Here is an 11,688-nt window from a genome sequence, read left to right as displayed (position 1 = left end):
TTGTAATAAAGGCATGCAAGAACCCTTTAATAAAATACCAGCATATCCTGCCAAGTCTTTTATCCCAAGGGGCTAATTTGATTCATATTCAGATCACTGATTAATTCCACAAAATAAATAAATAAATAAATAAATAAAGCTTCTATTATGACTTTCCTGCTAGCTTCTCAATTTTATTTACAACTGTTGCAGCACAACTGTTTTCCTAACCACAGTTAATATAAATCTCAATAGGGATGTTTGCTTACAGAATCAGACTTTACAAACAAAGCTCACAAATAACTCTGATAACAGTTTGAAACCACCTGTATATGTACTGTGATTTAATATTAAAATACCTCCCAGGTAAGAATATGGTGTGAATAATAATAGTTAATTAACCACTTCATTCAGCCAGTTCACTAGGGTTGGAATCAGCCCATTCAAGCACATGTTTTAGTAACTTACTGGAATCCCCAACAGTCCTTGGCACTAAGAACACACATATTGTCTTCCATGTTGCCGTTTCTTTCAACAGCAATTTTCAGTTTACCGAATTTGCATTTTATTTAAATATATACTGGATCTCCATTTTTAAATATCCAGAGGCGTATCATAAGTATTTACACCATTTGGTTTTAGATACTGATACTATCTATGGTTACTAGTTATTTAATTATGTATCTGGTCTTTATTAAAAATACAGAGATTCTGTATATCTTTAGTAAAATCTAAAAAGATGTTTCTATCCCAGTGTTAAAAGTATGGTGTTCTGTTAAAAGTATGGTGCTCTGTATTCTGTCTCATGATGATGACAAAAAATACTTGCTCATTAAATTGATGAAACAGAATTTGTAAACAATTAAAGTTTTCTTCGAGATGCAGCTGGCAAACCATAAAAAAAAATTCACAAGATTCATTGAAAAAAAAAAGTGTGTGTGTGAGGCTGTGCTTTCAAAGGTTTCAAATTGATAAGTGGGACTCAGAAGAACCTGGGTTTAACATTAAAACAGCCATCAAGTTACTGAGAGTGAGACAGTCATTTCACCTCCATGTGGTTCAACCTCCCAAGCTGTAACACAGGATGTATGTATGGCCTCTCTATAAGCTAGATGTGGTCTCTGTCTAAATTAATAACTTATTTTTTTAGTGTAATGCACAATGACAACATGTCAGGGAAGGAGACGCTGAAGTGATACTAAACAGATGCTATGGGATTTCTCACTACGCTGCAATCATCCAAAAACCACAACTGATGGCTTCTTTGCCTTCCAAAATTTGAAAGTCATTTGAGCAACTGCTGACATAAATTCAAGTGTTTAGCCAACAGAACTGTAACCATTTTGAATTGCACGTGGTCTTGTTGGTAAGCCTTGATGGTAATTTAACCTGATTTTCTCTTCCAGTGTAACAGTTCTTGACATGCAAATAAACATATTTTATACAATAAGATTTGGGATATGTAGTCAATTGCTGAAGGCGAGACACTGGAGAAATAGGAAAAAAACACAAAATGTATAGGGTAATTCAAGCTAGTGTCAGGGAAAAGGGGTGAGTGGTAGACACAGCTATTCTAAATAGAACATTGCTTAAAAATACATTCTAATGGAAATAGTCGTATTGGCACAACTTTAGCAAAACACAATCAAAATATGATTTTAAACAAACATTAACTAAAAGATTAAAAATGAAACAGTAACTAGTACAATCCTTCAATTACATCTGTCCTAAAGCCAGATAGCTGTATAAAACCTATATATCTACAGTATATAAATATATTTTTTTTATGAATACTGTCCAGATTCTTTTTTCTAAGGGAGGCATTACCTAATCCACTGTAATATATTGGATGGAGTCCCATTCATTCTCAATGAAGTCCAGATTGCTTTTGGTTTAATTCCAAAAAGCCAAGATCTTGGTGACATATTACTTATTTTATTTGAATCATTTAAACCATTGACTAAAACTGCTTCAAATTAAAAGTTGGCACAAATCTTTCAGAATCCCTAGACCTCTGTAGGATAAACATTCTTTTTAAAACGTATTTACAATGTAATTGAAATATTCTCAATTATTTCATTTTACTAATTTCTTTATAGTGGTAGTAATATATTGGTACTGTTAATGTGACTCACACTTTATCAAGACTTGTACGCCAATATGCAATTTTAACCCTTTTGTTGTGAAAAGGGAAATCACTGTAAATGTTTAAAAAAGTGTTTCTTTACATTTTTTCAAATCGGCGCTATGCTTTAGTGCGAGAGGTCCCGGGTTCGTGGCCACCCTCCGCTTGTGTGTGGATTGCCTCGCTCTGTGTGATGCGCCTGCCTGTGGGAACTGAGGTTTGCTACATTGGTGTTCAGAGTGGGATACGGAGATGGAGATGGAAGCGACGGAGTCGGAGTTGAAGCAGGAAACTGCACACCAGAAGGTATGGGAGTCTCGTTCAGTTACACGAAGCCAAGATGGCGGTGCAGCGTCACTGGAGGCAGTCATTGGCTGGGCTTTAGGCAACAAGAAGGAGGAGTTTGCAGAGCCAAAGGGCAAGCCAGAAGTGAACCAGAAGGTACATAGAGGGCAAGGCTACACTCCATCCTAGAAATATGACGGGAAGGTAAGCTGGAAAGCAATTCATATTACGGATTGAATCTATGGCAAACAACCGTGGATTAAATGAATGGGAGAAGGCATCACATCTATTTGACTGCGTAACTGACCAGGTACTTGAAAACCTGCAATCTGATATAACAGGGATAAGCCACAATTATGCATTGCTTGTGTCTGCATTGGCCATGGAGGTTGGGGGAGGCAGTTTAGATAGGCTCCGCAATGAGCGCTGTGTCGTGCACAGCAGGGACAAGGATGGAAGTGCTTATGCTGAGCCAACCCAGATAGACAGCAGCTGGCTATTAGGACGCGAAGACCACAAGAGAGACTATGCGTCCTTGCCGCAGACGTGCTGTATCTGACCCGCAGATGGTACCCGGACCAACCACCCGCCGTGCATCAGCACCTTGCCATTGAAGCCTTCATATGCGGGTTAACCCCTTTGGCCCTGCGCCAGCAGATCAGGATGGCCGCCCCCGCCTTTTTGTAGCAGGCTGTGTCCCAGGCAGAACGAGTCGAAGCTGCATTTAAGGAAGACAACCCGGCTGGCCCTGCTACCCCCAGAAGCATGTCTCAAGCTGGCACAGCTCCCCCTACTGCTAGACAGACCCAATGTGAAAGTCCAGAGAGCTATAGCGACCCCGGCAACCTGCCATGGATGCCCAATCTGATTGCCATGATCAGATCCACTACCACACAGGCCCCCTGTGCACCTCTGTCTCACCCACGCCTGTGTTGGTCCTGTGGGCAATCCGGGCACATTCAGTGTCGATGCTCTGTTGCTCCAGCTCCACCCCTCTTCCTCCAGGGCCAAAGCTTATACCCTTCCACCGTGCAGGCACCCCAGTACAACCCGGACCAGAGCCTGCACAGAGTTGCGCTACCCCCACAAGCTCTTAGCTCTGGCCCCGGCCTACAATATACCACCCGGCCGCAGCAGTTCAGCTCGGGCCCCCGACAGCAGATGCCTGGCGCCCCGGCACTGCTGCAAAATACAAACCCTCTCATGCAACAAGCCACCCTACTGCCGCAACCGGCTAACCCAGGCCAATGCTTGCCACCTGTCGTTGCACCCCAACAAAACTGGTACTATTACCTCAGCACAGCACCCCCATCTCAACAATACTCGGTGCAGCTGCCGGGAAACGAGATTGGGCCTGCGTAGACGGGACAGCGTGGGCCCCTTGCTCCGTCCCTCAGAAATACCACCCCGCACACCCAGTGAAGACCCAGCCCTGTGTCCAGGAGGGTGGGGCTCCGCTATCCAGACCAGCAGCCAGTGACTGGCTCGCCTGACCAGCAGTCATCGTGGGACGCACGTGGACCGAGGACTTCTGTCACATGCCAGTCAAGATAGAGGGGGCCCCCTGTGTGGGTTGCCACAGACCAGGACCCCTGCATCCTCGGGATGGATTTCCTGCGTTTCATGGGAGAGCAGCTCGACCTGAAGATGGGGACACTTATGCTACAAGGAGGCTCCTCAACGATCCAGAGACCATGAACCCTCTTCGGACCGCCAAGCCTAGCTCCATCAAGGAATACGCCGCCCACCGAATCTATGCGGACCGCTCCCTCCTTTCTTTTTTTTTTTTTTTTTTTTAAATTTAGTCGTCGCCAATTTTTTACCCCAGTTTTCTCCCCAATTTAGTATGCCCAATTATTATCTGTATCCTCGGCTCACCGCTTACAACCCCCCCGCCGACTCGGGAAACGGCGGCTGGAACATGCGTCCTCTGAAACGTGCTCCTGCCAAACCGTCATTTTTCGCACTGCAGATCCACAGCAATGCCACCAGACCTATAGTGCCGGAGGACAACACAGATCTGGCGGCTCCACTGCAGAACCACAGGTGCCCTATCAGCCACAGGGGTCGCTGATGCACGGTGAGCCGTGGATTCCCCTGCCGACCTAAGCCCTCCCTACCCGGGCAGTGCTCAGCCAATTGTGCGCCGCCCCCTAGGAACTCCCGGTCACGGTCAGCTGTGACATAGCCTGGATTCTAACCTGCGATCTCCAGGCTATAGGGCACATCCTGCACTCCGGGCGGAGCGCCTTTACTGGATGCGCCACTTGGGAGCCCTTCCGCTCCCTCCTTTCAACCCCGCTAACATTGACCCCCCACACCACCATAGAGCCGCTTCCTCACCATCACGCAGCCCAGGGTACCTCAATCCTTCCCCGGGCCCTCTGATCACAAGCTTCTCAGCCCTGCGCTGCAGCCAAACCTTCCACCGTCACTAACCTCTCGCGGCTCGAAAGAAGACATAGTCTTCGCCACGGTCACTGACATATGGCACAAGAATCATGGGGGTCTCCAGCCAGTGCAGCAACAGCAATTATGGACACAGTTTCACCAGTTTGAGGATGTGGGCCGTAAGCACCTGGTCCAGCATCACATCAATACGGGAACAGCGTGGTCAGTGAAGCTGAGACCCCACCGACAGCTGTTGGGCTGTCAGGAGGCGACGGAGGAGACATTAAGGGAGATGCTGGATGCAGGCATAATAGAGCCGTCAAACAGCCCCTGGGCGGCACCGGTCGTCATGGTCCATAAGAAAGACGGGAAATGGCAGTTCTGTGTCGACTACAAGCGCCTCAACAAAGTTACATTTACAGATTTGTACCCCTTGCCCCGTATCGATGAGTCCTTGGACCTGGTCACAGGGTCCCAGTGGTTATCGTTGCTGGATCTGTGAAGTGGGCACTGGCAAGTCGCCCTTGCCCCAGAAGCCTGCCCCAAGACTGCCTTCTCTACCAACCAGCAGTTCACGGTGACGCCCTTCGAACTCTGCAATGCACCTGTGATGTTCGAGCGCCTTATGGAGAAGGTACTGACTGGAGTGCACCCGACAGAGTGCCTGGTCTACCTAGACGACCTTCTGATCCACGGTGATACATTCAACGTCACTCTAACCTCTTTGGACCAAGTACTCCACCGCGTCACAGAGGCTGAGCTGAAGCTCCATCCAGACAAGTGCCAGTTTCTGCGGCAAGAGGTCAGTTTCCTGGGGCATCGCGTGGGCGCTGATGATATCAAGTCAGGCAATAATAACACTGTGCGGTACTGGCCAGTGCCCGCCGACCCCCAACAGCTATGAGGATTCCTGGGCTTGGCATCCTATTACAGATAATTTGTCCCCGGGTTCGCCACGACGGTGGCCCCGCTCCACAGCCTGCTAAATAAAGAGAAACTGTTTGTCTGGACCGAGGACAGGCAACGTGCTTTTGATGACCCAATCCCCCGTCTTGATACGCCCAGATCCTATGGCTCCCTTCCTCCTGGACACAGATGCCAGCAATGATGGTATTGGAGTGGTGCTCTTCCAGGTCAGCCTGCTTGGGGAGCAGGTCAGTGCCTACTACAGCCGGGCACTGAACAAAGCTAATTGCCAGTACTACGTCACCCGTAAGGAGCTCTTGGCAGTCATTGAAGCCACCCGCCACTGCCTCTGCGGCCTCCACGTAACGATCAGGTCAAACCATGCAAAGCTTCAGTGGCTAATGCCCTTTAAGGAGCCAGAGGGACAAGTTGCAAGGTGGATTGAACTACTGCAGGTGTTTGACTATGTCATCCAGCACTACGCAGGGGAGAAACATGCGAATGCCGACGCCTTGTCCAGAAGGCCCTGCGAGGCTGATGACTGCGGCCATTGTTCAAGGCAAGAGCAGAGAGAACAGGTACTTGGCACCAGGAGGCGGAACTGGATGGGGGATGAGGGGGAACCAAGAGCCGGCAAGCTGACACTGGTCAGCGATGAGGACTGCAGAAGAGGGCAGGAGGCTGATGAGAGCCTGGAGCCGATTTTCCGCTGGCAAGAGCAGCAGAGGCAACCCACCTGGGCAGATGTCGCTCCTCTCTCCGCCACCACTAAAGGCCTATGGTTGCAATGGGTCGGCCTGGCCTGCAACGTCGTTGGGTAGAGCCAGCAACAGGTGAAACAGTGTGGCAGGTGTTGGTTCCGAAGAATATGCAGGTACAGGTGCTAGCTGCCCACCATGGTGCCCCTGGGAACGGGCACTTTGGAGTGACCAAGATCCTGAAGGGTATTCATCGCGGCTTCTATCAGGGACGCTGCCGCCAGGATGTGGAGGACTACTGCCGGCGGTGCAATGTCTGCATTAGGCCCCTCTCCAGCAGTACCAGGTCGGCGGTCCCATGGACAGGGTCACCGTGGATGTCATGGGTCCGTTTCTGCGGTTCTAGAAGGGGAACCACTTTGTGCTGGTGGCCAAAGGCTTATGCCATTCTGGACCAGGAGGTGGAGACCATTGCAAGAGCACTGCTGGAGGGTTTCTTCAGTCGGTTCGAAGTACCTCAGGAACTACACTCAGACCAGGGTCGGAACTTTGAGGCACCCCTACACCCTCAGAGCAATGGCCTTGTGGAGAGGTTCAACCGAACCCTGGCGACTCAACTCGCACTGACTACTTCTACCCACAAACGGGACTGGGACCAACACCTGCCCTTGGTGCTCATGGTCTGCTGATCCGCGGTCCAGGAGTCCACTGCCTGCACCCCGGCCCAACTCATGCTGGGACGAGCGCTCCGGACACCTGCTGAGTTGATGTACGGAAGGCCACCAGATGCCCCCGATGCACCCCCAAGCCCAGACTATGCCTGCCAACTGCAAGACTAGATGGAGACAGCTCATGACTTTGCCCGGCACTACCTCCAGGCTGCTGGTGTAAAAAAGAGGTACTATGACCAGAGGACTCAAGGGCGCCACTTCACTGCCGGGGAGGCTGTCTGGGTGTTCAGCCCCAAGAGACAGCACAGGAGGTGCCCGAAGCTGGACAGCAAATGGGTGGGGCCATGTGAGGTGCTGGAATAGGTTGGGGAGGTAGTCTACAGGGTACAGTTGCCACCGAGGGGGCAGAAGGTCATCATACACCAGGACCGCAAGGCACCGTACTTGGGGACGGGAACTGGGGGTGGACCACCTGCCTCCCTGCCCGGAACACTGGGCCCACCACCTTCGGCACTCAACCTGCTGCAAGAGACCACCACAGTTCGTACCCCAGACATAGACGTGGCTGACCTGAGAAGCCCAACCCTCACAACCAGAGACCCTGTTGCCCCAAACGAGGAGGGGGCACAATGTAGCCCCCAGTCGCGCCCAACAAAAAACAGAAGGATGCCGGGTCGCTTTCGGGACTTTGATTCCCTCGGGGACGAGGGACTAAGGAGGGGGCTGTGTAGCGACCCGGACAACTGGGGGCTCAGAAGACCCACTGCTGTGGGTGTTACAGTATTTGTTGTACGTGTTGTGTGTATTGTTAAGCTGGTATGCATTCGAGTGTGTATGCGCAGCCGGGAGTGAATGAGGTTAGTTAGATTGCACGGCTGCGGAGGACTGCATGTGTGTCCCGTCTTTTTGTAAATCAGAGGTGGGAACCCTAGTGTGATCCTTTATGAATATTTTTGGGACTTGTAGGTTTTAAAGTGTTTTTTTAAAAGAAAATAATGAGAAAATAATAGATAAATACATATTTTTTTAGCTATTGAGTTAACCCTTTAAGGACCAAGCGTTTTTCAGTGGGATGCTCCCCCAGGACCAGGGATTTTTTTGGCTGTACTGGACTCTCTTCCTGTAAAAATTTACAAAAATCTATTTTTTACAGTAGCATCTTGGAATCGGTTTTCAGAATACTATGGGGAACAATATAATATAATGTACTTCAGAAACCATAAAATTGTATCTCTTTTTTTCAACACCATATTTAGTATTTTTTTATCATTATTAATAAAAGGAAGTTAAGTATTTTTATTTTTTATTATTATGTATTCCTCTGTGTTTTCAAACAGATAAATGTATAAAAATGTGTTACTCTATGACACGAGGACCTTACAACACTGCCTGAAAGTTTTATGTTGATATTGGTTTGGCAAAATACAAGACATTTTTTCACCTAAGTGATTTTATGAATTTGAGCCTGTAGCAGGGCAGTGCCCTGCCTGTAAATAATATTGTTGTGTGGTGATTTGGTGGTGGTTGGCAGGGATGGGGTTAATTTCCTATCCCTCCCAAAATACATGTGAGAATGTGGCTGGAGCTAATTGAATAATTGATAATTAGGCTCCAGCCACATGCTATAAAAAAAGAAAATCCTTTGTTTGGTGTTGGGAGTTGCTGAGTGAATAGTTTGGTGTTGTGTTGCTGTATTTTTGTTAAAGGTTCAAGTTCAGTGAAGGCTCTGCCCAGCCTGAACAGTTTTGTGTTTGTTTAACTGTTTTATTTTTGCTCTGTGAGCAGTGTTTTGATTTCCTTTTGTTTATTAAACAGCGCAGCAGCGCTTTAACTGCAGTTTCCTTGTCTCTGAGTCTCTTTGCCTGCCGAATACCATCTGGGCCCGCGACGCTACCCTGTCACAGAGCCTTTTGTCAAAAAATAAACACAACACATGGTTTAGACGTGAACATTTATTTTAAAAATAAATAATACTGATAACACCTCTATTATATAGGGCTATACTGAATCACTGTCAGAAAATTATAATTCACCAGAATCAGACGCCAACAATGATTCATCTAATTGTCTTGCCATCTTGAAATGAAATTCTGTACAGTGGACACGTATATATTATTGTGTGCATATCAATTTCTGTATATAAACAGTAAACATATACACAGAATATTCTATTATCAAAGCAGTGTTTTACAAACAGAAAGAACAGAATAAATAGTGCTAAATTCTCTCTGTTATCAGCTAAAACTTTCTCTGCCCTTTAAAATTTAAATGCCCCTCTGCAGTGATGTCACATGAAAATTCAAGGGAGATAAATTCAATCCCTCCCCTCTCTGAGAATGCGTGACTGTCAGCTACTGATTGTTTTACTAGCTGACAGTCACGCAGACTTGGTAGACACGTGCAGAATGTGACCGAGGGATAATATAATAATTGATAGATAGTTAGGCCCTCGGTCACAAATTATAAAAGATCTGCCGTTTGGCTGCACTCGGGGAAGGGTGCAGAGTGGAGAACGAGTGTGGAAAGGAGGCAGTAAACACAACGAAATAACAATTGCTAAACGTGCTGGTTAATAAACCAGCACAATACTTGTTATTGTTCATTGTTTGTTTGTTTGTTTGTTTGTTTGTTTGTTTGTTTGGCCAACGTGCCCTTTTCTTTTGTGTAGTTTTGTTTAAATCTTTGGTTTTATTATTTAATAAAATAACTGAACGCCGTAGTGTTTCAGTTTTGCTCTGCTACTTCCTGGAGTTGAGTCTGTGTTTCTGGTCTGACGCCACCCCTGCAAAGCCATCTTGTTCACAAGGAGTTAATAAAAAATTGTTTGTGATTGAAAAAATTGTTTTCCAGAAAAGACTAATTCCAAATCAATGCCAATTTACAGCATGTTTACATGAGCCAAGGTCAGTGATGCCGGGAATGGATTAAAAGTGTTGTTTTTAAGTTGCCTCTAGTCACAGATTTGACAATGTTTGTGTTTCTACCACTCCAAACATTTGGACAATGTCACTGACAGTAAAGATTTCCAATAGCAGAGGTCCAAAGTCATCTCATATTCAATAACCCATTACATCTGTTAATTAGCTCAGTTGTTTACTATGATAAATGATTACAAAACGCATACATTCATAGATTTAGCATTAGTCTATTAAAGATAGAAATACAAGACAAGGAAGGTTTGGAAATTCAAATCTATCCATTGTATCCATTGGGCCATTCTAAACCCATTTTAAACCGGGCGGTGGGGGGCGGTGGGGGAATAATCTGATCACAAAACAATGCTTAGAACAGATATTTGCCCACAACTATAGTTATCCATGCCCATACCATTTTTTCAAGGCAAACTCCCATACCTGGCAATGGCATCAATGCCCAATGTCTGAGTGAGGGTCACTCTGGTTGGTCCCCGTTCTCTGTGAGGGACAGGGGAGACTGTTATTGCTCTCGTCACTGCATTTATGCAAAAAGGTGGGACGGTTCTACGTGTCCAACAACCTGTGTTCTTATTGTGAGAACTGGACTGGGATTAGTGTGTGCCCACAACTGACTGAACAAACATGCAGTATGTAAGAGACAATGTGCAGATTTACTAAATGTCTAATTGACTTTACTTGAAAATAATATCAACCATGGATTGTTCCTCAAACAGCCCCTTCACGGACAATAATACATCTGCAATAGTAATAAAGTTTCACATATGTAATTAGCATTCACCTATGGACATACTGGGCTTTATGTGCTAATATTACTTACGTGTTTGTAAATACTGCAAATTCGTAGCCTCCATCCTTCGTAGAATTTTTGCGTGTGATGTACTAAACAGCTCTTTTTGGTGAAAAACTACCAAACTACAGCTTCTGCAGAATCCGACCTTGATGAAACTATGGCACCGGCCGAAAAGAAAAGCAAAACAAATTCCCAAATAAATCAGAAAATATGATTTAACACTTCACAGGGCCAAAAAACATTAAGAAACGAAACATGGAAAGAAATAACTAACAAAATAAATTCACTGAGACCAGTGCCGGTGTTGTGCCAGATAGTGTCATGCAAATTCATCTGCGCATGCCTAGAATATGTTTTCTTCCATCTTTGTCAAAAACTGTCACCTTTCATTTTGAATCAGTACATGAAAATGGAAGAACTGATTTTGGAAAAAAAAATCAACCAAGAAGTTTAAAAATATATGCTGTCATGTTCTCTTTGGAAGATAGCAAAGTACAGTATTGAAAACTTTGTTACAAAACCCACCAGATCAGTCTGCAGATTAGTCATCAATTTTTCTTTTAACAGTTGGACACCTTAATGAAAAGTTATGCTTATCATGTTTCATAAATAGAGAATTGGTAATAGTTATTAGAATAGTTTCACTGTCTGCTGGGCTATCGGTTGTCACAGGTAAAGTAAAGGTCATAATTCAATTATAATATAAACAAACTAAAAGTAGTTATTTAAAATTACCCCAGTGTACGAAAATAAAAAAATCCTAAAAAACAAGGTTTAAAAAACCCAACATTTGATCAGAAGTGATACTGAATATGCATCGTGGATTGGGAAACCCTTAGTAAATTAGTAAAAGCTAGCTGCTGAAGGACATAGTCCAAAACGTTGTGATAACTGATTTTATATTAAT

This window comes from Acipenser ruthenus, chromosome 1 (genome assembly GCF_902713425.1).
Source record: "Acipenser ruthenus chromosome 1, fAciRut3.2 maternal haplotype, whole genome shotgun sequence".
NCBI lineage: Eukaryota > Metazoa > Chordata > Actinopteri > Acipenseriformes > Acipenseridae > Acipenser > Acipenser ruthenus.
The sequence above is the reverse complement of the archived record's forward strand: the minus strand, read 5'-3'. Positions refer to the sequence as shown.